The sequence below is a fragment of the Canis lupus genome, chromosome 12 (assembly GCF_003254725.2).
Source record: "Canis lupus dingo isolate Sandy chromosome 12, ASM325472v2, whole genome shotgun sequence".
Classification (NCBI taxonomy): Eukaryota; Metazoa; Chordata; class Mammalia; order Carnivora; family Canidae; genus Canis; species Canis lupus.
Genome location: NC_064254.1, coordinates 46699636 through 46727492, shown reverse-complemented (window position 1 = coordinate 46727492; position 27857 = coordinate 46699636). Strand labels below are relative to the sequence as shown.

At 36.5% G+C, this 27857-nt stretch overlaps 1 protein-coding gene across 5 annotated transcripts in view; it reads right to left on the bottom strand.

Annotated features, from left to right (window-relative positions):
• The window catches only part of HTR1E (5-hydroxytryptamine receptor 1E), a 95546-nt gene that overhangs the window by 10246 nt on the left and 57443 nt on the right, over positions 1–27857 (bottom strand). For 2 of the 5 annotated variants that reach the window (XM_049092335.1, XM_049092337.1), the window contains exons 3-4: positions 18407–18541; positions 18126–18267 (exon numbers count right to left, since the gene is read on the bottom strand). The exons of 2 other annotated variants lie outside the window; for them this stretch is intronic. The gene's annotated coding sequence lies outside the window, so the exon portion shown is untranslated. Of the gene's footprint in view, positions 1–18125; positions 18268–18406; positions 20477–27857 lie in introns of those variants that run through there. One more of the 5 variants, XM_025444741.3, reaches the window with a different exon arrangement.

Sequence of the window (27857 nt, the reverse complement as noted above, 5' to 3'; positions counted from 1 at the left end):
TTAGATTCTGTGTATGAGTGAAATCATATGGGGTTTGTCTTTCTCAGTCTGACTTATTTTACTTAGCACAATACCCTTTAGGTTTATGCATGTTGTCACAAATGGCAAAAATGGCCAAACAAACAAAAACCTCAGTCTTTTTTGTGACTGTGTAATATTCCATTATGTGTGTGCTTGTGTATGTGTATCTATATCTATACTACATCTTTTTTATGTGTTCATAAAACCAGTGGATACCAGTGGATACTTGGGCTGCTTCTAGATCTTAGCTATTATAAATAATGATGTTAATAAACATAGGGGTGCATAAATTGGTAGTGTTTCTGTAAACTAATAATGAAGTAGCAGAAAGAGGAATATCCATATGTATTCTAATATTTTTGTAAATTGTATTTGTATTTCAATTTCCATTTTTATTGCTTGTTTAGAGAAATAAAATGTATTTTTGGATATTGGTTTTGAATCTGTGATCTTGCTAAGGACTTACCAATCCTAGTAGATATTTTGTAGATTCTTATGATTTTTCTGTGAAAACAATAATTTCATTTGCAAAAAGAGATAGTTTTAATTCTTTTCCAACTTAATTGCTTTTATTTCTTTGTCTTGTCATGTCATTCTGACTACAACTATAGTAAAATGCTGAATAGAAGTGGTGAGAGCAGACATTCTTATCTTCTTCCCAATATCAGATGGAGGAAATGGTCATCATTCACCATTAATACATTAGCTATAAGTTTTTCTCAGATCTCATTTATTAGAGGAAATTTTCTTCAATTCCTATAGTCTCTGATAGTTTTTATAATAAATGGGTATTTAATGTTATAAAATGTTTACTGAGATAGTTTTATGATATCTTTTCTTTATTCTGTTAATGTGGTGAATCACAGTAATTCATTTTTTTTTTTAGTAATTCATTTTTGGATATTAAACCCATCTTGCGGTTTTGGAAAAGCTTCAGTTAGTTATGATGTTTTTTTTAAATACATATTGCTGAGTTTGATTTGCTAATGTTTTGTTAAGGAGTTTTGCATTTTTGTTTGGGAGAGATATTTGTCTGAAAATGTCTTGTATTGATTTGCAAGTTTTAGAATCAAGACTATGCTGGCTTTAAAAAATGAGTTTAAAAATTTTCTAAAAAAATAAAAATTTTCTGAAGGGGTTTGAGAAATATCAATATAATTTCTTTTGCAAATATTTGATGGAATGTACCTGCAGATCCCTTTGGAACTCAAATTTTCCTCATGGGGAGGTCTTTTCTAAGATAGATTATTATTTATTTATTTATTTATTTATTTATTTATTTATTTATTTATGAAAGAGAAAGAGAGAGTAAGAGCAGAGGCATGGAGTGAGACAGGACAGGGATAGAGGTAGAGGGAAAGGGAGACAGAGTCTTAAGCAGACTCTGCACTGAGTGCAGAGCCCAATGCAGGCTGATTTCATGACCCTGAGATCACAACTTGAGCTTCAACCAAGAAGAGTCAGATGCTTAAACAACTGCACCACCTAGATATCCCTTGTGGGGAGATTTTTAACTATAAATTCAATTTCTTTACTATCCTTAAATAAATAAAAACCCATCATCAACAACAACACCAAAACACTATATGTTGGGCTTTTTAGGACTTCTATTTTTTTTTCTTGTTTACTTTTGGTAATTTATGTCCTTTAAGGAATTTGTCCATTTATCAAGTTGTCAAATTCAGTCATACAATTAGTTATAATATTCCTTTCATATATTTTAAATGTCTATAATATCTATGTTACACTCATTCTTGATACTGATAATTTTATTTTTTTCCTCTTGATCAGTCTAGGTAAGTATTTTTAAATTTTATTAATCTTTACAAAGAACCAGTTTCTGAATGACTTGATTTCCTATATTACCTATTCTTTATTTAAATACTTTCAGCCTTTATATTTATTATTTCCTTCCTTTACTTACTTGGGCTTAACTCACTCTTCTTTTCTAGTCTCTTAATGTAGAAGCTAAGATAGTTGATTGAAAACTTTTCACCACCAACATAAGCATTTAGAATTATAAACTTTGCTATTAGCACTATTTTAGCTGCATCCTACAAATTCTAGTATTTGTATTTTCATTATTTTTCAGTCAGAAATATTTTCTGATTCCTTCATGGTTTCTTTCTTTCTTTTCTTTCTTTCTTTCTTTCTTTCTTCTTTCTTTCTTTCTTTCTTTCTTTCTTTCTTTCTTTCTTTCTTCTTTCTTTCTTTCTTTCTTTCTTTCTTTCTTTCTTTCTTCTTTCTTCTTCTTTCTTTCTTTTTTTAGATTTATTTATTTATTTATTCAGAGAGAGCGAAGAGAAAGGCAGAGACACAGGCAGAGGGAGAAGCAGGCTCCACGCAGGAAGCCCCATGTGGGACTCGATCCTGTGTCTCCAGGATCACACCCCGGGCTACAGGCGGCGCTAAACCACTGTGCCACCGGGGCTGCCCCCTTCATGCTTTCTTAGTTGATTTTTTTTTTAATTTTTAAAATTTTTATTTTTTTAATTCATGATAGTCACAGAGAGAGAGAGAGAGAGAGAGGGAGAGAGAGAGAGGCAGAGACATAGGCAGAGGGAGAAGCAGGCTCCATGCACCGGGAGCCCAACGTGGGATTCGATCCCGGGTCTCCAGGATCATGCCCTGGGCCAAAGGCAGGCGCCAAACCTCTGTGCCACCCAGGGATCCCTCTTAGTTGATTTATGCAACATTTAGGAGTGCATTTCTTTTCTTTTTTTTTTTTTTAAGATTTTATTTATTTATTCATGAGAGACACACACACGCAGAGAGAGGCAGAGACACAGGCAGAGGGAGAAGCAGGCTCCATGCAGGGAGCCCGATGTGGGATTTGATCTCGGGTCTCCAGGATCAGGCCCTGGGCCGAAGGTGGCGCTAAACCGCTGAGCCACCCAGGCTACCCTAAGAGTGCATTTCTTAACTACAAAAATATTTAACGATTTCATGTATTCTTTTAAAAATGACTTTTAATTTCATCATACTCAGGCTCACAAACAGAGTCTGTATGATTTCATTTGAAATGTATTAAGACTTGTTTTGTGGCTCCATTTGTAGTCTATATTGGTGATGTTATATGTATGTTTAAAGAGAATGTACATTCTATGATTGTTCCATGTAACTTGCTTGACAGTATTGTTCAAATTTCCTATACCTTTACCAATGCTTTCAGTGTACTATACTTGCTCTCAATCTCCATCCACCAGTGGATGGGGGAAATATCCTGGGAGGCAGGAGGTCTCTGAATGATCAGGTGGGGCAAAATATATTCCTTTCCCTTTTTTTTTTTTTTTAATTCCTTTCCCTTTTTGACTTGCATTAGATGGTGATACGAATGAGAAACAGCATTTTATTGTGTTAAGCCACTGATGTTTTGGGGTTTATCAGTTAAAGGAACTAATTATTTACCTTAAGTAACACATCCTTGGGTGATTTAATTTTTGGATGCTTGGTTTTACATTTTGAAAAGTGAGGATAATTATATCGACTTTACATATTTATAGAAAAAATGAAATGAGATAGCATTTGGCAAAGTGCTGGCACATTTCCTGACACCTAAGAGGTACTCAATAAACATTTGTTCAGTCTATTGTTTGCTGAGCATGCTCATATGTAGATAGACTAATGGATTTGTTATCTTCATATTGAACTAAGAGGTATTTACTGTGTTTGTGTCCTTGAATATTTAATCCAGCCCTTTAAAATATATTCTTCAGCTGGGATGTCTGGGTAACTCGGTCAGTTGAGTGTCAGACTTTTGATCTCAGGGTCTTGGGATGGAGACCCCGCATCAGACTCTCTGCTCAGAAGGGATTCTGCTTGTCTACCTCTCCTTATGCCCCTCCCCCAGCTTGTGCATGCTCTCTCTCTTTCTCTTTCTCTCTGAAATAAATATTTAAAAATAAATAAAATGTATTCTTCAGCAATAAAAGTGATGAAACAAAATGTAAGTCTTATATATATTGATCAAAATATTATTCTTTAGTCAATCTCCCTCACATAGTTCCTTTTTAAACATTCATAGTTGAATTTGACTTTAGGGTCTGTTTTTAAGGAAATTCATACCACATGTATTATAAGTTATGCTCATGCCTTTCTTGCATCTTTTGGAAACACAATTATATGTTTCTATCCAAAGATGAAGAGAAAAAGAGCAAGGTAGTTTTCCCCATCTACATAAAGTTGATGTGGAAAGCAGACTTATGCCTTTTTTAACCCATTAAGTCACTTCCTTCATTCAGTCATTTTTAATATTTAAAATCAGTGAACATATAGTGTATTATTAGTTTCAGAGGTAGAGTTTAGTGATTCCTTGGTTTCATATAATACCCAGTGCTCTTTACATCATGTGCCCCTCTTAAAGCCCATCACGCAGTTACCTCATCCTTCCACCCAGCTCTCCTTTAGCTACCTTCAGTTTGTCTTCTATAGTTAGGAGTCTCTTATAGTTTGCCTCCCTCTCTGTTTTTATCTTATTTTATTTTTGCCTCCTTTCCTCTATGTTCATCTGTTTTGTTTCTTAAATTCCACATATGGATGAAATCATATGATAATTATCTTTCTGATTGACTTATTTCGCTAAGTGTCATACCCTCTAGTTCTATCCATGTCGTTGCAAATGTAAGATTTCATTTTTTATACCTGAATAATATTCCATTGTATATATACATCACATCTTATTTATTCATTTATTGTTGGACCCCAATGTTAATTGCATCAATGCCCAGAATAGCCAAAATATGGAAAGAGTCTAGATGTCCATTCATGTATTTACAGTCATTTTGAAGGGATTATTATTTAGAAGACAAATCCAACAAGGTGTCAAAAGCAAGAGATGGGATTTAGTTGGGATTTGGAAGGGGTGACGAAGGTTGGAGAGTCTGGATTAGGGCTGAAACCTTCAGGATTGAAAGCAGAGAGCTAGAAAAGGATGTAATTTAGAGGACTGGTTGGCAAGAAGGAGATACGATTTATTGGCAAAATGGTTTTACTACTTTAGAAACGATAATATAAATGTCAGACATTATAAAATCCTAGATAACATAAAAGAGAATTTAGAGAATTTTTCAAATTTGAAGGGTTTGTCTAAAACTTATGTTTTTAATTTGAGTCTTTTACACCATTAAACAGACTCTATTGGATAGTCAGCACACTTATGTTTCTTCGAAATCTGGTTAATTGGTTTGGGCTTTTACCTTATTACTTTTGCTGACCTATAAAGGAGAGCCTCAATTTTTGTCATGTTCAGAATATATTCTGCTTCTCAGATCACTACACAAATAATACTCAGGTCATTCAGTGAAGAACAAACATTGCTTTTCCTCTTATTGTACAGTGTGCTCTTGTTACTCCTGGCTTTTGAACTCAGTTAGCTTCCCCAAGCCTTCTTTAACTGTGCTTCTGGGAATAGGCAATGCGCTAGCTATCAAACTCTGTCATGCCCCAGGCAGGAGCATACAGCGAGATAAATTTGTATCATCTATTTTTTAAAATAAAGTTTTTGTTTTGTTATAATTTTAAATTTATAGAGAAGTTGCGAAGATAGCACAGAGAGAATGCCCATCACCCAGTTTTACCCATTGTTAGCAACTTTTTTTTTAAACGATTTTTATTTATTTATTCATGAGAGAGGCAGAGACATAGGCAGAGGGAGAAGCAGCTCCTCACAGGGAGCCCGATGCAGGACTCGATCCCAGAACCCTGGGATCACACCCTGAGCCAAAGACAGATGCTCAACTGCTGAGCCACCCAGGTGTCCCCCCATTATTAACATCTTACATTATGGAGCACATTTATCAAAACTAAGAAAGCAATATTATTCATCACTATTAACTAAACTCCAGACCTTATTTGGACTTAGCCATTTTTTCCATTAATACCTTCCATCAGTTTCATTGTAGGATGCCACACTGTAGTTAGTCATATTTTCCCAGTCTCCTCTGCTCTGTGAAAATTTCTCACTGTGCTTGTTTTTCATGATCTCAATGGTCTTGGGGAGTACTGGCCAAGTATTCTGTAGAATGTCTCCTCATCTTAGTTTGTCTGATATTCTTCTCATGATTTTTCTGAGGTTATGGCACTTGGAAAGAATACCATGGAGTTGAAGTGCCCTTCTTGAATATAGATAATAGTGAAAGGGAAGTGGAGGGGAGGGGAGAAGAAATGGGTGGGAAATGTCAGAAGGGGAGACAGAACATGAGAGACTCCTAACTCTGGGAAACTAACTGGGGGTGGTGGAAGGGGAGGAGGGCGGGGGGTGGAGGTGACTGGGTGGTGGGCACTGAGGGGGGCACTTGACGGGATGAGCACTGGGTGTTATTCTGTATATTGGCAAATTGAACACCAATAAAAAATAAATTTATTATTAAAAAAAATGAAGTGCCCTTCTCATTACCTTACATCAGAGTACATCAAATCCATGTGATATTACTGGTGATGTTAACCTTCATCACTTGGTTGAGGCAGCTTTTGCCAGGACTCTCCACTGCAAAGTGACTATTTTTCCCTTTCCTTGCTCTATTTTTTGGAAGTGAGTCATTAAATATAGCCTATCTTCAAGGATAGGGAATTAAGTTCCACCTCCTGGAGGGGGGAATATGTATATATATTATTTGGAATTCTTCTGTAAGATTTGTCTCTCCTCTACCACTTATTTACTTATTCAATAATTTATATTTATACTATACATCTATACATTTATGATTAAGTCCCAAGGAAGCAGTAGCCTCTAGGTTTGGGAAAATTACCTTTATAAAAGTGCTGTTGTGGGCACCTGGATGGCTCAGTTGGTTAAATATCTGCCTTCAGCTCAGGTCATGATCCCAGGGTCCTGGGATTGAGTCCTGCATAAGGCTCCCTGCTCTGTAGGGAGCCTGCTTCTCCCTCTCCCTCTGCCTGCTCCCTCTCTCTCTGTGTTAAATAAATAAATAAAATCTTTTTAAAAAAGCACTGTTGATGCTTATTTACATTATTTGTTTATCAATATGGACTCATGAATATTTATTTTATTCTTTGGGTTATAATCGAATACTGCACTATTTATTTTTTTGCTTAAATTGTTCCAGGTTTAGCTATCGAGAGCTCTTTCAGTTGGCGGTTGTTGCATCATCTCTTTTATCACATTGTTTTCCTTTGTGTAGAATGGATTGGCTACACCTCTTTGAAAGGTGTGGGGGAAAAACAATCTGCTCTGTGAGGTATAGATAAGGTTTTAGTCAATAGAGAGTCTCTATTGCCAGCAAATAAAGCCTTTTAATATGAAGGACACCTGTAGAATTGTTATTTACTTTTCAGCTGAGAATAATAAAAATGAACTTTATGAAGTGCCTGTCATTTAAGTGAGCTGGTGCTCGAGGTTATATTAGCATATTTAAAAAAAATGAAATGACTTTTTTTTGACCCAGCTTTAATGATAGCACTGAAGTACTCAACTTCTCAGAGAAGATCTGGGCTCCTTCCTATGCTGTGCATACATTTTTTTCTTTTGACTCTTCTGCACTGCAACGTGCCTTTGTGGCAGACCCAAGGGAATGAAGATTTAAGCTAAGTGCAGAGCTAAGGCTTCCTACCGGGCTTCCACTTGGGGAGGCATTGCTAGCTCATTCCACTTGTCTCTGCTCCAATTAGTTCCAAAGGCATTTGCAGGTACCTTTTTTGAGGGGAGCTCAATCCACTTCAAGGTGAGAAATAAGAGATAGTGAGTTGTAATGAAATGGAGGGGTCAAGAGCCGAGACTTCCTTGAATGCATCTGAGATCTAATGATGGTTGGTTGTGTGGTCCTGAAAAAGACATTCTATTCCGGTGGGTCTCAGTTTCCCTATTTGTATAATTAGGGCTTCATTATTTCTGAGCATCTTTCAGATCTAAAATCCAATGATTTTTATGCTACAATTTCATGGTGGTTGGAAGAAGAGTATGTGCATATATTTACAATTCAGTTCCAAGAGTGAAGTAACCTCTAGTTTCAGGGAAAATATATATAAAAATGTCCTGTTGATGCCTAATAAAATGCCAGTTTCCTGACATTTATGTAGCACTATTATTTTTCAAATTTACTTTCACTTTAATTTTCTTGTTTCAACATTTTCTGCTCATAACTTTGGACACATGATCTTTCTATCAAACATACACATTTATCTATACACTTTGACTCTCATGTTGATACTTAGTTATCTCCCTCTGTTCTTTGCTGGTTTTCTCCCAGTTTGTCACTTGTTATGAGTGATGTGTGATCTCTCACATTTATGCAAGTCTTGGGATTGCCTTTGTTCCAGACTATTTTAAGGATATTTGCATAAAGAGTAATCATGAAAGGTAGAGATTAGGAAAGAGAGGCATGCTTATTGTCTAGTATGATAAAGATAATGCCTCTTTTTGGGGTAATGATTAGGATGCTTACTGCCCATTATGAAATATTTGGGTTCTTTAAGCTTAGTCTGCAACCTGTAATGCATTCACTGAATGTGCAAGTCATTTGATCCCTTTTGCATCACTATGTGAGTTTGGGCTTGGGAAACTGGTACAAGAAAATGCTAATACTCTGGCTATTGCTACTGCTATAATAAAGTCCTTACTCTGACTCAGGAATCTCTTGTCTTCTGATGGCTTCCACGAAACTGTGGCATGCTTATTTGTTAGCTTACAAGTAGGATAAAATTTCAGATTTTGACAGTTCTTTGTAGTGTATTTTCCATTGTGAACTTTTAGTTGGTTGTGTACAATCACTAGTTTGGGGAGTTTGTCCTCTTGATTCATACTTACCTTGAACTTGATGTGGTATCATAGAAAGAGCTGAGAACTTGGATTCCCAGAGAACTGGATTTAAGTATACATTGGGTCACTTTCCAGTTTTATAATGTTGGCAAGTTACTTAATATTTCCAAGCTTCCTTCTCTTTTTAGTGAGATCACCCACTTCACAAGGTTACTGTGTAGGTAGAATAAGATTCTATATACCTGGGCTATCCAATATGGCAGCCACAGATGACCATTTAAGTTAAAATTAAATTAAAAATCAGTTCCTTGGTTATACCATTTTTCAGATGCTCAATAGGGGGCTTTGTTATGTTTCTTTTTACTTTGATGAACCCACTTAGTTGCTACGCTATTATCAGCAAAAGTCCTTCTAGAATATAGTTAATTAGATTTCACTATTTTCCTGCAAAGTGTTGAAAGAGTCTGTAGGGATTAGCAGCACTAATCAGAATTTGAAAGAGCACTGATATCTCTGTAAATATTATAGGATTATAATATTTATTTTTTTCTTCTTAAACTGATACATGTGAGGTACTTCAAATGTAATAGGAAAGGCAAATAGTTTCACCTCATATAAACGCCAACCCATGGGTCCTGACTAATGGGGTGCTGGGCTGAGGAGTTCATAGGTGGTGTCTAGACTCAGCAGAAGAGAGCTATTATTGACTAGTGATGGATCACTAGCAACTAGCCTAGATTGATATCTGAAAAGCTAAGATTTTTTATTATCCTAGAAATAAAAAAGAAATCATTATCCTTCCAAACGGCAGTAAAAGTCTTAAGACCATTGTCTTGATTCAATCTAATTTCAATTCCAGTTCTGCTTATAGGAAAACAAATTCTTCCAATCACTATGCTTATGAATTGAAGCTCTTATCAGAAAACCAATAGAATTGTGACCCTTTATGCACTTGTTTATTGTTTATAAGAATCATAGCAAGGAAGTGATGTAAGTTTCTTCCCTTCTCTATAACAGCACAAATAACAGCAGTAGTTGTTACAGAATACACCCATGTAAAATATAAAATCCAGCCTGGAAGGTGATGTAAGTCTATTCTCACTAGGAAGTTAAAGACTCTGAGTTGTTTCTCACAAAATACAGTCAAATTTATTCATGTTCTGCAATTTGAGCTAGTTAATAAGCAGTAAGTAAGCACTTTATGGCCCAGCACTTATTAATTATGTGTCTATATTTAGTGGAAAGTAAACTAACAAGAAGCTCCATATTGGGATACCTGCTGAATGAATACTGACAAAAAATAGAAGTACTAGAATAATATAATATCTGTTCCTGAATCTGATACTCAGTAAAGCAAAATAGTAGCGCTTTCGGCACAACTGGTAACTAAGTCTATGAACAAAAGATGTCTTATCCTGTTCTACAATATAATGAGTACCTGTTGAGTAATAGAAATACCCCAAATTCAGAAGGAGTCCAACTTTAAATATGCTATTGTGAGATGAAGTATAATTACAATTTTTGTCTTTTTTGTTGTTTATTCCATCCCTTAACTTGGCTCAGAAAGAAATGGTTTGAATGATATGTTTTCAGCACATTTGACAAGAAATTATGGGAAAAAGAGAATCTGGTTAGGTCATGAAAACATTTTCAGAAGAACATTCAAGTGTTTTGATTTCTAGAATGTTTGCCTTTCAGCATTCATCAAATTAGTCGGAGTGCAAGGTTTCCAGCATAGAGTGAATATGATGTGCACTCTGTAGTCAGAACCCTAGGACTCAAGACCTATCTTTGGTACTTGCCAATGCCTTGCCTTTGATGAAGAAAGTAGGCCTACATGGTCCTCACTTTCCCTAATTTGTCTGTTGCTGGAGGGTAGGATGGACTGGAACACTCATTTTCTTCCCTGCAGTTTCCTATGGAGGCAGAGGGAATATCTGCTTTACTTCCCAGGAGAGAGCAGCAGCATATTCAGCAACAATGTTCTACCTACCAAAAAAACGTAAGAGAGAGTGTGAGGTTGGGGAAAGTCTGGCATTTGAGCCTACCCCTTCCTCAGCTCACAGACCTGCCTGGGTGCAGGGGAGGTTGGAGCTCACATGCTCAGGCTGTCAGTAAACAGACCATCAGACCACATGAGCTGGTTCTAGCTACACCTCAGTTCTCTCTGTTTCAGCTTTATAGCGTGACACTTGGTGGAAAAGTCCGCATGATCATTCCCTGGTTATCTTGAGTGCAGGAGAGAGGGACAAAAAATGCATTTTTTTTTAACCAGGTGGAAAGTGAATTTGCCAACCAACTTGAATAAAGCAGATGCCTCGATTCCCATTTGGAGACTTGTGATTTTTGGAGGACTAACTAAGCTAACATGTAAAGGCATGTAGGTCACACTTGGCACCTAAATAAGTCCTATGTAGGTACTAGCTATGATTATTATGATTATGATTATCATCATTATTATTTTCAACTGGTTAGATTGCAAAAGATTGGCATTAGCACTCCCAAACTTCCAACATGATTCAGCACTGGTACCTGATTCGCAAGGTTGTCATGATCATCAATCTAGATAATATGTACCAATTTGCTTTGTAAAATATAAAGCACATTATATAATAGTGATGATAATGGAGTATTTAGGGTTTTTATGTGACTTCATGGGGTCATATTTCTTGCCAAGTTCTCATTTCTCTCCTGGCTTTTCCAAGACCATTTCAATCTTTTGGTCAAATAACACAGTTAAGCATTATGGCTGAATTAGTAAGTATTTTGTTGATTTCCCACCATGAATAATTCATGGTAAAGATATTTCATAAACAGGCCGTCTCTTAACTCTCTGTTGAAACAAAGCTGTCATGGTTCTGGGCTTATGCCCGTTGTGCTATTTTAAAAGAATTCAGAACATTTATGTAAGAACCCAAGATTGTGAATAGAATTTGGATAGATGTCAATAGTGTTTTAGTGTTAACCCAAACCTGGATTGAACTCCTTTTGCTTTAAATATCTGCTAGTTCTCTTTCTAAGGCAAAGTATATTCATTGAATGGCCAGGACCATTTCTTATTCTTACTATTGTCTTGTGGTCCCGACTAACCTTGTCCTAATTTATTGATTCAGCAGATAGTTATGAGTACCTACTTTGGGCAGTTACTATTGCAACTGTTGGAGATAGGAGGCAAATAAACAAATAAAAAACTATATGTTCCACAAGTTTATATTCTTGTTCCTAGCATAATTTACCTAAAATGAAATATTATTTATGCCTCCTTTAAAGACAGACTTAAAAGCACATTTTATATAATTCCCAGGACACTGTTACTTATAGGAAATGTTTTAAATACATACATACATGTAAACCTTAAGGGTTTATTGAGTTATCAATTTAGTTCATCAGATTAAACTATCAGTATTTTTGCATATTTATTATATAATCTTTAGGGTGTTTATTGAGTTATTTATTTCATCAGTTTAACCTATCAGCATTATTTGCATATTTATTTTACAATCTCCCATTAGGAGAAAAGTACATGATTGTTTTCAGCATAGATTTTACTACTGATATTTTTGACTTCATACTTTTAAATAAGAGCTTTATATTTTCCTCAAGATCTTTCAGTCACTAAAACCTCCTTATTCTAGAACTTGAGGTATATACATATCTTGGAAGAATATCTTTAAAGTATGACTGTAAGAACCTAGCAATAAGAATGTGTATGTTCCTAAATTAGCAGCTCTTAAGTCAACATGTTGTAGAAATTAATTATGTCTTAGGAAGTAATTTTTTTTTTTTTTGCTAAATTCAATCGAAAAAAAGAGTTACATGTTAAATTAGATGTGAAAAATCGTTCTCTGTGTTACAAATTGTAAATGACTCAAGTCCAGAAAAGATGAAAGGGAAAAATATTCTATTTATTCAATAGTTTAAGATAATCAAACCTGGCTTATTTAAAGGAAACAAAAGATAAATTTGCATCATTTCTTCGACATATTAAAGATGTTTCTGAATTTGCAATGTAGCCTGCCGTCCTTAACTAAGCTTCTCTTTTGCATGGCCTCTTTCTTTCTTTTTCTACTTTCTCTAATCAGATAACATAGACTTCACACTGGGAGGTTTAGGGTGTGAAAACTTCATGGTAAGTAGAATATAATTAAATTATGTGATCTGATAATGAATCAGTAATATGCTATATTCCATAAAGATTTGACTGGCTTTTATTCAAATTACCCAGTTTCAGGCTATTATTTTTAGAACTTTCATATTTCATAATCTTTCTTTATTTCATTTATTTCCCCAGGAGAGAAAGCTCAGGATCTTTTAAATTCTGCATAGTTAGATTTCAGACTGGTCTTTAGCACCTTAAAAATCCTTTGTCTGGAAGAGAAACAGATAATTAAACTGAAGACACAAATTAGGTCCACCAGTCTGAAAAGGTGTAGAGCATTCTTTTAAAGATTTTTTTTATTTTTAAATTTTTATTTATTTATGTGCTGCTCATCCCAGACCTCTCTCCAGGGCTGACCCATCCCTGGGTCCTCCTTCCCTCAGTCCTTTCCTCACTTCTTTACAGGTATGTCTCCTGAAAGCACCTGCAACAAACATTATGCACACAATTTCTTCATCTCAGAATGTTTTCAGGAGATCTAGTCTCAGACAGAAGTGGAGTGGTCTAGAGCAGTGCCTCCAAACTTTCTTTATTTCTCAAAGACTAGTAAAGGTCAAGATTTTTTTTCTTTTTTTAAAAGATTTTATTTATTTATTCATGAGAGACACACACACACAGAGGGGCGGAGACATAGGCAGAGGGAGAAGCAAGCTCCATGCAGGGAGCCCGGATGTGGGACTTGATCCCAGGACTCCAGGATCATGCCCTGAGCCAAAGGCAGACGTTTAACCACTGAGCCACCCAGGCATCCTGAGAATTTTCTAAAGCACAATTAGAAGGCATATGTGTTCTAAAAGGAATTGGAGTGGGGACAATTGGGTAATTACGGAGGAAAGAAAGAGGAGGTAGATACTTATGAAAAAATGTGGTCTATAATTAATAAGAGAAGAAAGAGAGAGGGCTTTATAATGCTTAGAGACATGCTACATTCATGTGTCAATTGCCCTTGTTACAGAGTTTGAGAACACTGACATTTGAGGCCAAGCCTACTTGGTTCTCATTCCTGAGGGATTGGTGGATGTTGCTAGAGGGACATGTGGAGGTGCTCAGCATGCAGAGGCATGCTACTATTTTATCACTCTGGCAAGTCCCTTCACCAGCTTCTCTTCTATTTCCATAAATGGAATTGAGGCACAGAGTCTCTGATGTCACTTCCAGCTTTAAAATTCTATGGTTCTCATGCATGTCCCTAATTTCATGTCTAATAGGAACCATCAGTATTGCTGCTTCTTGATTGCTTTAGTTTGAAAGGGCCTTTTTCAAACTGACATAGAGAATGCTAAATATGCTATTTTAAATTAAAATTAGATAAAGACACTAGCAGATTACATTAAAATACAGCAAATCCTCAATGACTTTTTGAGTCTAACAATTATGGCTTCCCATGAACCTTAACATTTCCCTGAATTGCAAAAATTATGTTTACCATTTCACAGGTAAATATTTACATGCTTAAGTAATGACTCCACAAAGCTATGAGAAATCAAGAGGATAATTTATGCTCTAGAGTAGATATGTACTTTGTAATTCAGCTCTATTGAAAAACTCTCCTTAATATCTTTAATATTTTCTTCAATGTTCTAGAACAAAGGAAAGGGCTATTTGTCCCCTGTGAAGACTGAAGTATTCCATGCAAGCTGTAAGATGGGGCTTGCCAGAGTCCTATAGCTGGTTAATGAAAAGACTGATCATAGTCAGTGCCTCCAGACCTAAAGCCCAGAACACTTTTCATTGCATCACACAACCTATTCAGTCAGTTCCTGAAAAGACACAGACACGATGAGCTGATGGTGGCATTTGAGATCATTTGTATACATGGATTTTCCATTGATTGGCTCAGTAAACTATACGTACACACCTACACACACTCCACACACAATTTATGTTCATAACAACTCAAAAGAGAAATATGATTCCAATGTGAAAGAGTATAGGTTGGACATGGAATCAAAGCAAATTGTCTTAAGTTTACATAGACACTTCATTCTTTGACAGTGATAAAGTAGTGCCAGGTTTATGGAATTAGAAGAGTATTTTTGCCTGAGGGAAAAAGGGTTGGATTTACTGTTAGAAAGTTAATGATTATGAGATACGTATTTGTTTTAGTCAAACGTTGTCAACATGAAGGATAATGACTAAAAACTAACATTAACAAAATGGAAAGAATTCTAAAATATACATCTTAGCCCAAAATGTATGCCAAAGCTGTTGCAGAACCAAATGTCTCCATCTTTTAATGAGTCTTCCTTCTGTGGTTGTTCAGGCAGTGTCAGTGTTGGGTGGTATCTGTTGGTTCTGTCAGATTCCTTTTCCATCCTTGACCCTATTTGGGACCTCATGGTCTGGCCTCTTCAGACAAGATAATCCAGCTCCTCTTTGCTCAGTTTTTGTGTAGATTTGGTCAATGAGAGGCTTTGGTAAGGAGGTTGGAGGATGGGGAGAGACTGAAAATAGTGTTTATTTTCCTAGCCTCTTTCCTGTTGGGCTGCTGTTTGGGAGTTTCTGCATCCCTCACCTAAGGTCATAGTTCCTGTCAGGTGAGCTTGTCTCACTAGTTTAGCTTCTGAGAAAACCCCCTCCCCTTTCCTGTTCCAGATTAGGAGTGCTAATAGCTTTTACTGTTGCCAGTCCTAGACTCCTTCACCAGCACTGCGGCTTCCCTTAATCTTGTCCACTTTTGGGGTAAATATAGATGTTCTCTGATTTATGATGGTTTGGGTTTATGATTTTTCAACTTTATGATGGTGCAAAAGTGATACTTAGTAATGAACTGTACTTTCATGTTTGAATTTTAATCTTTTCTGGATTAGTGGCATGTGGTCCAGTCCTCTCTCCTGATGCTAGGCAGCAGCAGTGGCAGCCATAGCTCCCAGCCAGTCATGCAATCATGAGGGGAACAACTGATATACTTACAACCATTCTGTTTTTCACTTTCAATACAGCATTCAATCAATTACATGATATATTCAACACTTTATTATAAAATAGGCTTTGTGTTAGATGATCTTCCCCAACTGTAGGCTAACGTGTATTCTGAACCTGTTTAATGGAGGCTAAGCTAGGCTCTGATGTTGGGTAGGCTAGGTATATTAAGTGCATCTTTGACTTAGGATATTTTCCAATTTAGGATGAGTTTATCTGGATGTAACCCCATTGTGAGTCAAGGAGCAATCTGTATTCCATTTGTTTAAATATCTTCAATTACCCTTTTTGATTGTGTCTTACTTTCCTGCCAGGACTTTGACTGACAGATAAACATCTAATTTGTACATGCAATACAATATACTGTCATTAAGTATCTTAAAGGATCCAATGGCTTCCTATGTATTTGTTGTGTTTCCCACAACAAACTGTAACAGATTCAAATACATACAGAACTACTTGCCATATCCAGCAGGCATTTTTCTTATATCTTTCCTCCCTTATACTTACCATGACAAAACTTTAAAAATATGTCTTATTTTATTCTTTCTGTCTCCTTTCCCTTTTCATGGTAATTTCTCTGACCACCTACAGTTGTTACTCAGTTTACAGCAATAATTTTAACTTTTTGAGTCATGACTCCTTTGTGAATTACATGAAAATAGAATTTTTCTCCCTAGAACAGTATATAAAACACATATATAACAAATTTGAATATGATTTTTTTTTGTTTTTTTTGTTTTTTTGAATATGATTTATTTTACTAAGCTGGAAATTGATTTTTTAAAAGATTTTATTTATTTATTTGAGAGAGGAGGGAGAGCATGAGCAGGGAGGGGAGAAACAAAGGCTGTCCCTGCTGAGCAGGCAGCCTGACATGGGGCTCAATACCAAGACCTATGAGATCATGACCTGAGCCGAAGCCAGCTGCTTAACCAACTGAGCCACCCAGGCACCCTAAACTAGAAATTGGTTCTGTGATTGGCAAAGATCACATAAGCTCTAATAGGGATTTTCTGAAGATAATTGAAATAAGTCTAATTTCTACCAACCCCTACCCCAAAAACTCCCAAAGTAAATATTAACTCTGAGCAAATTAAGATATCTGATGGTAAACTTGAAAAAGAAGTTGTCATAGCAACGTGAAAGTTATCTTGGGTCCTAAGTTGATTTTGACATTTTAATTTTGATGGCAGCCAGTGCTTAAAAACTGTGACTCGAAGGTAGGTTGTTGTCAAAGAATATCAGAATTTCCAGGATTCTTTTGGGTTGAATTTATATAGCATAATTTTCATTGTCCTCAAATCAGTAAGTTTACCTTTCCCAAACTGGCATTATTGATTTCCTCTATGCCAGAAAAGAGAGGACCATGAGTCCATATTGAAGTTTTATTTTATTTTTTAAAAGATTTTATTTATTTATTCATTAGACACACACACACACACACACACACACGTGCGTGCAGGGGAACAGACACAGGCAGAGGGATAAGCAGGCTCCACGCAGGGAGCCCGACATGGGACTCGATCCGGGGTCTCTAGGATCAGGCCTTGGGCTGAAAGGCAGCACCAAACCGCTGAGCCACCGGGCTGCCCCATATTTAAGTTTTTTTTTTTTTCTTTCATAACAATTAATTTATTTTTTATTGGTGTTCAATTTACTAACATACAGAATAACCCCCAGTGCCCGTCACCCATTCACTCCCACCCCCCACCCTCCTCCCCTTCCACCACCCCTAGTTCGTTTCCCAGAGTTAGCAGTCTTTACGTTCTGTCTCCCTTTCTGATATTTCCCACACATTTCTTCCCCCTTCCCTTATATTCCCTTTCACTATTATTTATATTCCCCAAATGAATGAGAACATATAATGTTTATCCTTCTCCGACTGGCTTACTTCACTCAGCATAATACCCTCCAGTTCCATCCACGTTGAAGCAAATGGTGGGTATTTGTCATTTCTAATAGCTGAGTAATATTCCATTGTATACATAAACCACATCTTCTTTATCCATTTATCCATATTTAAGTTTTAAAGTTGTCTAAATAGAAGGAATCTGTGCGAAAAGTCTCCAGTGCTTCCAATTATTTTCAGATTTCTTTCTGCAGGGAAACTGAGACAGCCTTATAACTCTTGACTCTAACATATAAAAAGCACTTTCCCCAGTACCACAAGGTTGGCATAGATATCTGCCTGCAATTCTGGCTTTCATATTGGAGCTTAGACTTGGTTTGATCAACTAGGATGCTTTTGGCTGCAAAAAAATCCCAATTCAAGGAAAAATTACATAGTAAAAAAGTTTAATATCTTACATAACAGAAAGTCCAGAAGTAGAATTAGTTCTGGTCAGGTTGATTGACTCAGTAATCAAGAATCCATATTCTTCTTGTATTTCTGCTCTGTCATCCTCAGTGTGACAGTAGTTGAATTTAGACCTCGTGTGGCTATAAAATCCTTACCAAAAAAAAAAAAAAAAAATCCTTACCAGCACTATCTGATGCAACATACATTCTTATTCACATCCTAAACAAGAGGAAACCCTTTCACCCAAATATAATTGGACCAGTGTAGACCATGTGACTTCTCTACTTACAACAGGAGCCAAACCAATGTCATATGTTGACTACTTTCAATGAAGCAGGAACAACTTGACAGTGAGGTCTGTTATCCCTCAGTCACTGGGTTGGAGTGGGAGGGAGGGCAGAGCTAGCCAAACAAAATCAGGACTCTATTAGGAAGAAAGAAGGAGAAATGGGTTTTGGGAAGGTAACTAATGTTCTTGATTGATCTTTCCAGTAGTTTTATAATGGCACCTGTAGGAAGTATATAGAAAGATTTACCTCAGCTAAAAATACCTGTCAATTAACATAAACCATGAATTAACTCTATTGAGTTACTCTGAGAATGGGTATTCCTTTCCTCTAAAAGTTTTGCCTTAAGTTATATTGTGTTTCAAGAATACTTTTTAGAAATCCAGCAATCATATATGTAATAGAGAAAAACTTTATATTCCTTTATATTAATAGGTTTTGACAAGAACCACAACACTAGACAAGACATCTTTCTGATGGTTAGTAGGGAATTAAATCTGAAGCGTTGACATAATTATTTACAGGACATGTAATTTCTTCCTTTATCAAAGCAGGAAAATCAGATGGGATGCCAAGCATTGCAGGTGTTCCACTTATACATATATTATCCGTATTTTTCCTTATTGAAGTTTTGACTGAGAACCTTCTCACCATTTGCAGATGTTGATACTTTTATAGTTTTATTTTTTTTAAAGATTTATTTATTTATTCATGAGAGACACAGACACAGGCAGAGGGAGAAGCAGGCTCCATGAAGGGAGCCCGACATGGGACTCGATCCCAGGACTCCAGGATCACGCCCTGAGCTGAAGGCAGGGGTTAAACCACTGAGCCACCCAGGGATCCCCACTTTTATAGTTTTCAAAAGTGACTCTCAAAGTAGGAATAATTTAAAAGTGTCATGAAGCAAATATATAGATAAAATCCAGAAGCTGGTTGTACTAAACTTCTGGATGTCAGTTTCATTCAGTTGTGTATTAGGGAAGTGTATGAACCAACTGTTTCTCAATGACATGTCAGCAATCTTGGAGTAGATTGGTGTTTTCATTTGATAGTGACACTCTTTTGGGGCTGATTACAGAGTTAGAGCCCTTTGCCATGGGATTTGGTGGGCAAATCAGACTCTCCTGACTGGCATCCTGCCACTCCCTTTTCCCATGTCTCCCATTTAGCCTCTCTCTTGATTTCCTCATTCTGTCTCTCTTCTTCCTACTTTCCTTGTTCCCACCTTTTTATTTTCTTGTTTTCTCATCTTTCTCCCTCCTTCTGTCTTCCTTAATATCTTTCTTGTATCCCTTTTGTTTTTGCCATTATTCTTGTTATATCAGAAGAATCTTTCTAGCAACAGAGTGCAATAGGCAGTGCTTTTCATTAAAAATACAATAATTTTATTCTCTTTTGCCAGTTTTTGATCTTCAAAGGAATGAGTGACAGTGAAGGAGTATGAGTGTGTGGGCACATGTGTGTGATATTTAATAACGAAAAACTGATACACTTTCTCTTTTAAACAATGATTACATTGATGACTGGCCTTGTGGGTATAAAAGGAGGAATTCCTATTCCTTGAGTGCATTTCACATATTCTAATAAGTCAGAGTTTGGCCAAGGAATTTGAGGTATTAGAATGTCCTTAGACTAAAAGTTCTACCAGTGTCTCTTTTCCTTTAACTTAAAAATTTTATTATTTGTAAACAGAGTAAAGAGGATGCCCATGTATGGGGCAGCCTGGTGGAGTGAGAGGTACAGACATAGGATGGCCTGGAATGGGTATCGGAGCCCAAACAGGGTAAAAGTTGGCATTCACATGGGGGCCAGTGGCCCAGCATGAGGATGTCAGAGATAGAACAGGTCGAAAAGGGTTTACAGTGAAGAGAGTATGTAGAGTAACTTGGCATGGGATTTCGTGACTGAACAGGTCGGGAGAACATCCACGTGTGGTTGTGGTCTGAGTGAAGTAAGGAGTACTTCTATGTGAGGGAGATAGTAGTTTCTAAGAGAGAGACTGGTTACATATAAGGCAAGTGTTTAAATAAGTAATTATATTAAAGTTTATGGAAGCCTGGTTCCTTACCTTTGGAAAAATGAATTGCAAATATGGAAAAGGAGAAGCTATAATAAAAGTGAAGTTAGAAGGTTAAATTATATTCTGAAAACCTTGAGTTTTAACATAGACCGATGTCTTAATAACTATAGATGTAAATGTGTGTAGATTTGTATGTATGTGCACATACAAGTATTCCAAGATTCCTAATCTCTGTCCACTGTGTGGTCCTGGGAGCATTGATACTCCAAAAGCAGTAAGAACTCCTATGGCTGAGACTTTGGCTTCTAAATAGTATTGTTAAAAGAGCCAGAAGTCCTTGTAGAAATGGATGATTCTAGGCCTGAGGCAAGGCAAGTACAAATAAGCTTGAAACATCTTATACCACAAAACAAGGAAATGCTCAAAGAATGATGAGGATGAGTCAAAGGACACAAGAACCACTTTGAACAGTCTCCCACTGGTCCATTCTGTATCAGTGTGAGCTTCAAATAAATAGTGATAATATTGGATTATAGTTCATCAAATAAAAATAACAGTGAGTTCATACTGATAAAAATACATGAATGAATAAAAGTCTCAAAGTACATCACCACAGAATATTATTAATTACAAAGGGAAAAGAGTAACGTCAGAGTTGAGAAGACCGGCAGAAATCATCATAATCAAGTGACCAATGTAAACATAACCAATAAGAGAACAAATTGCAGTCATGTACTACTTAATAGGAAAATAGCATAACTTCTGTGTATTTTTATTAAAGATACATAACCTAGCTCAAGTCATGAGGAAACACTAGACAAACCCAAGCTGGTGCATGTTCTACTGGACCATAGTTTTCTAGTCTCAAGGTTATAAGAATTAAGACTGAAATGCTGTTCCAGAGTGAATGAGATTAAAGAGACATGGTAATCAAGCTTAACACTTGCTTCCAAACAGGATCTTTTTATTGTAAAGAACATTACTTGAGTGAGGATTATAGTATTAATGTTTCAATATCAATTTTCCTATTTTGATGGTTGTACTGTGGTTATATAAAGAATGTTTTCTTTTTTTTTTGGTAGGAAATATATACTAAAGTACTCAGGGGTGATGAACATTATCAGTTTGGCAACTTACTCTCAAATGGTTTAAGAAAAGTTCTTTATACTATAACTGCATTTTTTTCTGTAGGTTGGATTGTTTCAAAATGAAAATCATACATATGTACAAAAAAGGCAAGGAATGAAAAAGGAGATGAAATGATTTTTGGTTATGGGCACAAGGATTTTATGGAGAAGGCATTTGAGTGGAAACTTGAAGGATGGGAGGGTCTGGCTGAGCAAAAATGAAGGGAAGATCATCCTAGTCAGAGGATGCATGTGGGCTGTGTGGGCTAATAGAATCTTTTGTTCTCTCTCTCTCTCTCTTCTCTCTCTCTCTCTCTCACACACACACACACACACAGACACATACACACTGCCTGGGTTTAGATTTATCATTTCTTGTGCAGACTAGTGCAGCAGTCCCCTAACAGATCTTCCTGCCTCCAGACAAGGATCCTAGAACCTACTGTGAGTGTTAAGCCAAGGATTTAGGATGAGAAGGTGGTTGGTTGCATAGGAGAGACTTGAGAGAGAAACACAATATTTTTCTCCAGGAAAGTAAATCCTTTAACTGAACACCAAGGAAGAATGCAACCTTGCTAGAGAATTTATACATCATAGATGAAGCTATGAAGTGTAACAATGACAACTATTTGGCTAATGAGAAACAGCAGCTATAAAATAAACTTTAGTCTTCCAGACTCTTTAAAAAGCATTTAAAAAGTATATCTTATTTATTTATCCATGAGAGACACACACAGAAGGAAAGGCAGAGATACAGGCAGGGGGAGAAGCAGGCTCCAATGCAGGGAACGCAATGAGGGATTTGATTGCGGGTCTCCAGGATCATGCCCTGGGCTGAAGGCAGCGCTAAACCGCTGAGCCACCGGGGCTGCCCTAGAAAGCATTTTCTAAAGAGGGTTGTTTACCTAATCTATCTGCCCTGGGAACCAGTTTTAGTTATTGAAATAAAACTCTTATAAAAGCTATAAGCTATATGAATGCATTACAAAAATTTGTGATGGTAAAAGTTGAAAATAAATAGTAAAAATTATCCATCATCCCACAATTTTAATAATCACTGGCAAGTTTTCTTCTTCTTTTTAAAGATTTAATTAATTAATTAATTAATTTAAAGTGTAAGCAGGCAGAGAGGTGGAGGGAGAGGGAGAGAGAGAATCCCAAGCCGACTCCACACCAAGCATGGAACCTGATGTGGGGCTTGATCCCATGATCCCTGAGATCATGACCTGAGCTGAACTCAAGAGTCAGACACTTAAACAATTGAGCCACCCAGGTGCTCCTCACTAGCGAATTTTCTTTTGTATTGCCCCATCCAGCTCCTGCCCCCTCCCATAGATATATGGGGTGATTCTCTGCCTTTGTGTGTGTGCGTTTCATTTCACTTAAAGATAACTATTTTGTAGTCTCTTGCCAAGTCATGAAGTAGTCTTTGAAACATGATTTCTGAAATTATAGATATGTTATTATTGCTAGAAATTTAGATTTTTTCCCCCTTATAATAAATAGTGCTGCAACGACTTTTTTTGGTGTGTTAATTATTTTCTTTTTTTAAATTTTTATTTATTTATGATAGTCACACACAGAGAGAGAGGCAGAGACATAGGCAGAGGGAGAAGCAGGCTCCATGCACCAGGAGCCCAACGTGGGATTCGATCCTGGGTCTCCAGGATCACGCCCTGAGCCAAAGGCAGGCGCTAAACCGCTGCGCCACCCAGGGATCCCTGTGTTAATTATTTTCTTAAGACAGCTCCTCAATGTGTAATTGAATCAAATGCTAAATATTTCAGGGATTTTTATACAAATGGGAAACCTGGCCTCAGAAACAATATGTCAATGTCCACAACCACCAACCATTATAAGGGTACCAGAGTCTTGTAAAAGTGGTTTACTTTATCTGGTTTAGGTAGATTTTTTTCTCAGAATGCTCAAAGTATTCATATACTCTCCTTGGCCTTTAAACCCTGCATAGCTAAAAATATGAAGCGTGGAAGAACGCATAAAGAATTTTTAATATATTTCACTAATAGAATTTAAACAACATTAACTTATGAATAGAATGAATAATGCTTTAGCTATCACTTGAGCTCTTTTAAGAAGATGGTAATTGAAACATGAAATTATTCAAGTGGTATAAAATTTTACAGTTAATGAAAGTCCTATTAACTAAAGTAGGTAAGACTTTTAAAAATTATTACAAAATAAATATTAAAGTGCTACATTAAAAATCGTAATGATGCAGTAGAACAAAACATTTCATATACTCAGTTGATACCCCTCTGCTTTGTGTATTATCTGCTTTGAGGATTATATGAAGTAACATTTTAAAACATTTTTAAATGGCTCTGTTTCTGTCCAGTACAATGATTATGGTCTTTATCACCCAGTTAACATATGCTCAGACAATCCAAACTCATTTTGGTGCCACTGTAGGCAAAATGCAATTAGGAAGGAAAATTTACTACTGTGAACTCATCATAGAACAAGGTCCCCAAACACATATAAGTGACTTTTGATTATCTACTACTTTGCATTCTCTCATCAGCAGAGACAATTGGAAGCTGAATAAAAACATAATTTTATTTGTAGAACTCAGAGTAATCTCTTATACTCATGATGTCTTCCTTTCAGAGTTTAGAGAGTTCTATGTGATTTTTATAATCTATAAAGATTCTGAAGAACATTGAGCCTATATAAGGAAAAGGGTGAAATAATCAGTTCTAAGAATAGGGATTTGATATGTGTAGTTATTATTATCATAGTATGCATATGTTCTAATAAACCTTTATTTAGAAAACCAGGCAGGGGCAAGATTTGGCTCATGGACTGTAATTTGCCAAATGCTGACCTTGAGGATACTCAGATGAGCTGGCTGCCCAAGGAGACTATGGTCCAGTCTGCTCCTCTGTGAGATGGAAACCACTGTTAGGACCTGGTGCTATGCTGACAGTCGTACATGTGGGCCCAATGGAAAACTGTATTTGGGAGTTTCTGACCGAGTAGTGGGTGCAGAAGCTGGAATGTGAGGGCTGTGCTGGAATAAGTTGAGTCTTTCTCATAAGAAGCACCAACTGTGAGCATAGCATCACATATTGAGAAGTTGAATCACTATGTTGTACACCTGAAACTAATGAAACACTGTGTCTACTATACTCAAATAAAAAAATTAGAAGAAAAAAAGAAGCACCAGTCGCCTAATTAAGATTAGGTCCAGGGCAGCCCTGGTGGCCCAGCAGTTTGGCATCGTTTTCGGCCCAGGGCGTGATCCTGGAGACCTGGGGTCAAGTCCCACGTCAGCCTCCCTGCATGGAGCCTGCTTCTCCCTCTCCCTGTATCTCTGCCTCTTTCTATCTCTCTCTGTCTCTGTCTCTCATGAATAAATAAATAAAATCTTAAAAAAAAGATTAGGCCCAATTTCCCCCCTTTCCCCTCCTTCACACACACACACAGACACACAGACACACAGACACACACACACACACACACACACACACACGGAGAGACATTTAGTTACCAGGACTAAGAGCTACAAACACTGGGGAGTGAAGGTGAATGTCCCCAACAGAGGTGAAAGCATTAAGAAACTAGACTGCTAGATATTAAAGTACAGAATCCTGCAGAGATACACAAGGACAATGTCTGACACAGTCTCAGCCGGGTTAGAAAGAGACCTGGGGAAATAATGTGTAAGCTGAAATCTGAAAGTAGAGTTAAGGGGAACATTGGGCTAGACAGGTAAGCAGAAGACAGATGAGACAGGTTAAAGCATTTGTTTTGGAATCTTCTCTACTTTTTCCTCATATTTTTATCTTAACTTTTCTTTGTTTCTATTTGCTATCTATTTTTTTAAAAGATTTATTTATTTATTTATTTGAGAGAGAGAGCATGCACATGCATACAGGCATGAGCAGGAGGAAGGGGCAGAGAGAGAGAGGGAGGGGTAGAGGGAAAGGATCCCAAGCCCCCACACTTCGCTCCATCTCACCACCGAGATCGTGACCTGAGATCATGACCTGAGGTAAAACCAAGAGTGAGATGCTTGACCAACTGAGCCACCCAGGCCCCCCCACCCATTTGCTATCTTAATTCCAGCTAGGCATTTTGGCTGTTTTCTGCATACTCCTTTTTATGTATTCCTTGCCCCACACATCTATTTGGGTTCAGTAGGTCATATTTAACACCAACTGTGGTGAATTGACTCAGAGGAATTTCTAGATCCCTAAACTAAATAATAGTCTTAACATAGCACTAGTGTCTATAAAAGCATTTAATATCTGATGGTAGTGGCATTTCAAATTATGGGGGAAAGGTGATTATTCATTAATGAAGTTTGGACCATTTAGTAGCCATCAAGAAAAAACCCCAAGTTAGATCCCTGTCTCATATTAAATAAATTCCAAACGGATTAGTAATTTACCTATAAAATCATTATACTGGATGAAAAAGAAGGAGCTTCTTTTTAAAATAATCTTGTATTAACAAATACTTTTACAAAGATTAAGTAAACCCAAATTGATTAATTCATTAATTTATTAAAACTAGACAATTGTGTAAGGCAAAAAATGTCATTAAAAAAGTCAAAAGACAAATGACATGCTAGGAAAAATATATGCAATTCAGATTATGTACTAAAGACTAACAACCAAACCAAACCAAACCAAACCACAACACAAACCTGAGAGTATATAAACAGAGTGCACAGAAAAGGAAATATTGATGTTTTTTTAAACCTTAAAAATGTTTAAACAGCCTCATAATTAGAAGAAAGGCAAATGAAACTACCATGAGATCTTTTTCACTTATTGGATTATCAAAGATCACAAATTTCCATAACACTGTGTTAGTGATAGTGGGGAAATAAGCACTCCTATACATTACTGCTGGGAATTTTAATCAATATAGATTTTTCAGAGGTGAATTTGGCAACAGGTATCAAAATGATCAATTCACATACACTTTGACCCAGCAATTCTCTTACAGGAAATTATATATTATATACATACATATGTGTGTGTGTGTGTATATATATATACACATATATACATACATACATATATACATATACTTGCAAAGTTGTTTCTACAGGCTATTTATTGGATCATTATAACAGCAGAATATTGCAGAAACAAACAAAACAACCCTCCACAAACATCCTTTAAGAGTAGGCTAGTTAAGTAAATTATGGTACATTTGTACTTAATATATGATGCAACCATTAAAAATGATTAATGCAGCATGAAATAACCTCCAAAATATACCATAAGAGAAAGAAGTGGGGTGCAGAACAGTATGGAGCCACATATATAAACTGCATGCTAGTGAATGCATTTGTTATCTATGGAAGGACATACAAGAAAGTGGTTATGGTGACTGCCTTCGAGGAGGAAAACTAGTGGCTAAAAGAGGTGGGAAAGAGAGTTGTTTTGTGCATATATTGCCTGCCTATCTGAAAAATCTCTCACCTCCTGCAAAGCACAACTGTCCTTTGTTGCCCTACCCGACAGGACAGCTGATCCCACCTCCTGCCCAAGTTTTTGGTCTTCTCTTGAAATGACACTATCTCTGTTTAGTGCTCACGTCTTCCAGAGACCATCTGGCCACCTCATCTAATGAAAAATGCATTTAGAACCCTTTGTAAAATATAAAACACTGAACCCAAGTAAGGAGAAACTATCATTAGTCCTCATCTAATATTGTGAATTATGTTAATTTGACAAGTGAACTAAGGAAAAGTTGGAGTAGAAAAATAAACTTTCAGATCCTAAGTAGATTTAAGCTCTCCTATCTTCTGTGTATTTAATCTTTCCTTGTCAGAGGAAGAAGCATATCTTTCTGAAGTTTAGTATGGGCTTAGCTCATTGTGGGTGTTTAAAGAATGTTAAATAATAATAATAGCTATTTATGGATCATTGCACCACTTGATAATACTCTCCCTCCATTGAATCACACCTTTTAGCAAGCCATTTTTAAAATGTATTCCTAACTAAATTAAGGTGCAATAACTCACAGTGAAAATTGATATTTATATAAAAAAGAGAACTGGCACAAAACCAATGATTTAAACTGCAACTTTACAATTCTTTCTTGGTGGCATTAATAATGGTGCCCTTTTGAAATGTCTTTTCTTTTCAAATACCATATTATAACTGTGATAGGCTGGCTAGAGTGTATAGTCTTTCCATTTGCTGTTTCTTTTCCCCTACCCTTTGCTTTCACATTTTGTGATATGCCATGGGGGAAGGGCATCAAAGGGAATAATAACCTAATTTTAACCTGTAATTGCTCTTGCTCTTTAACTATGTCTGT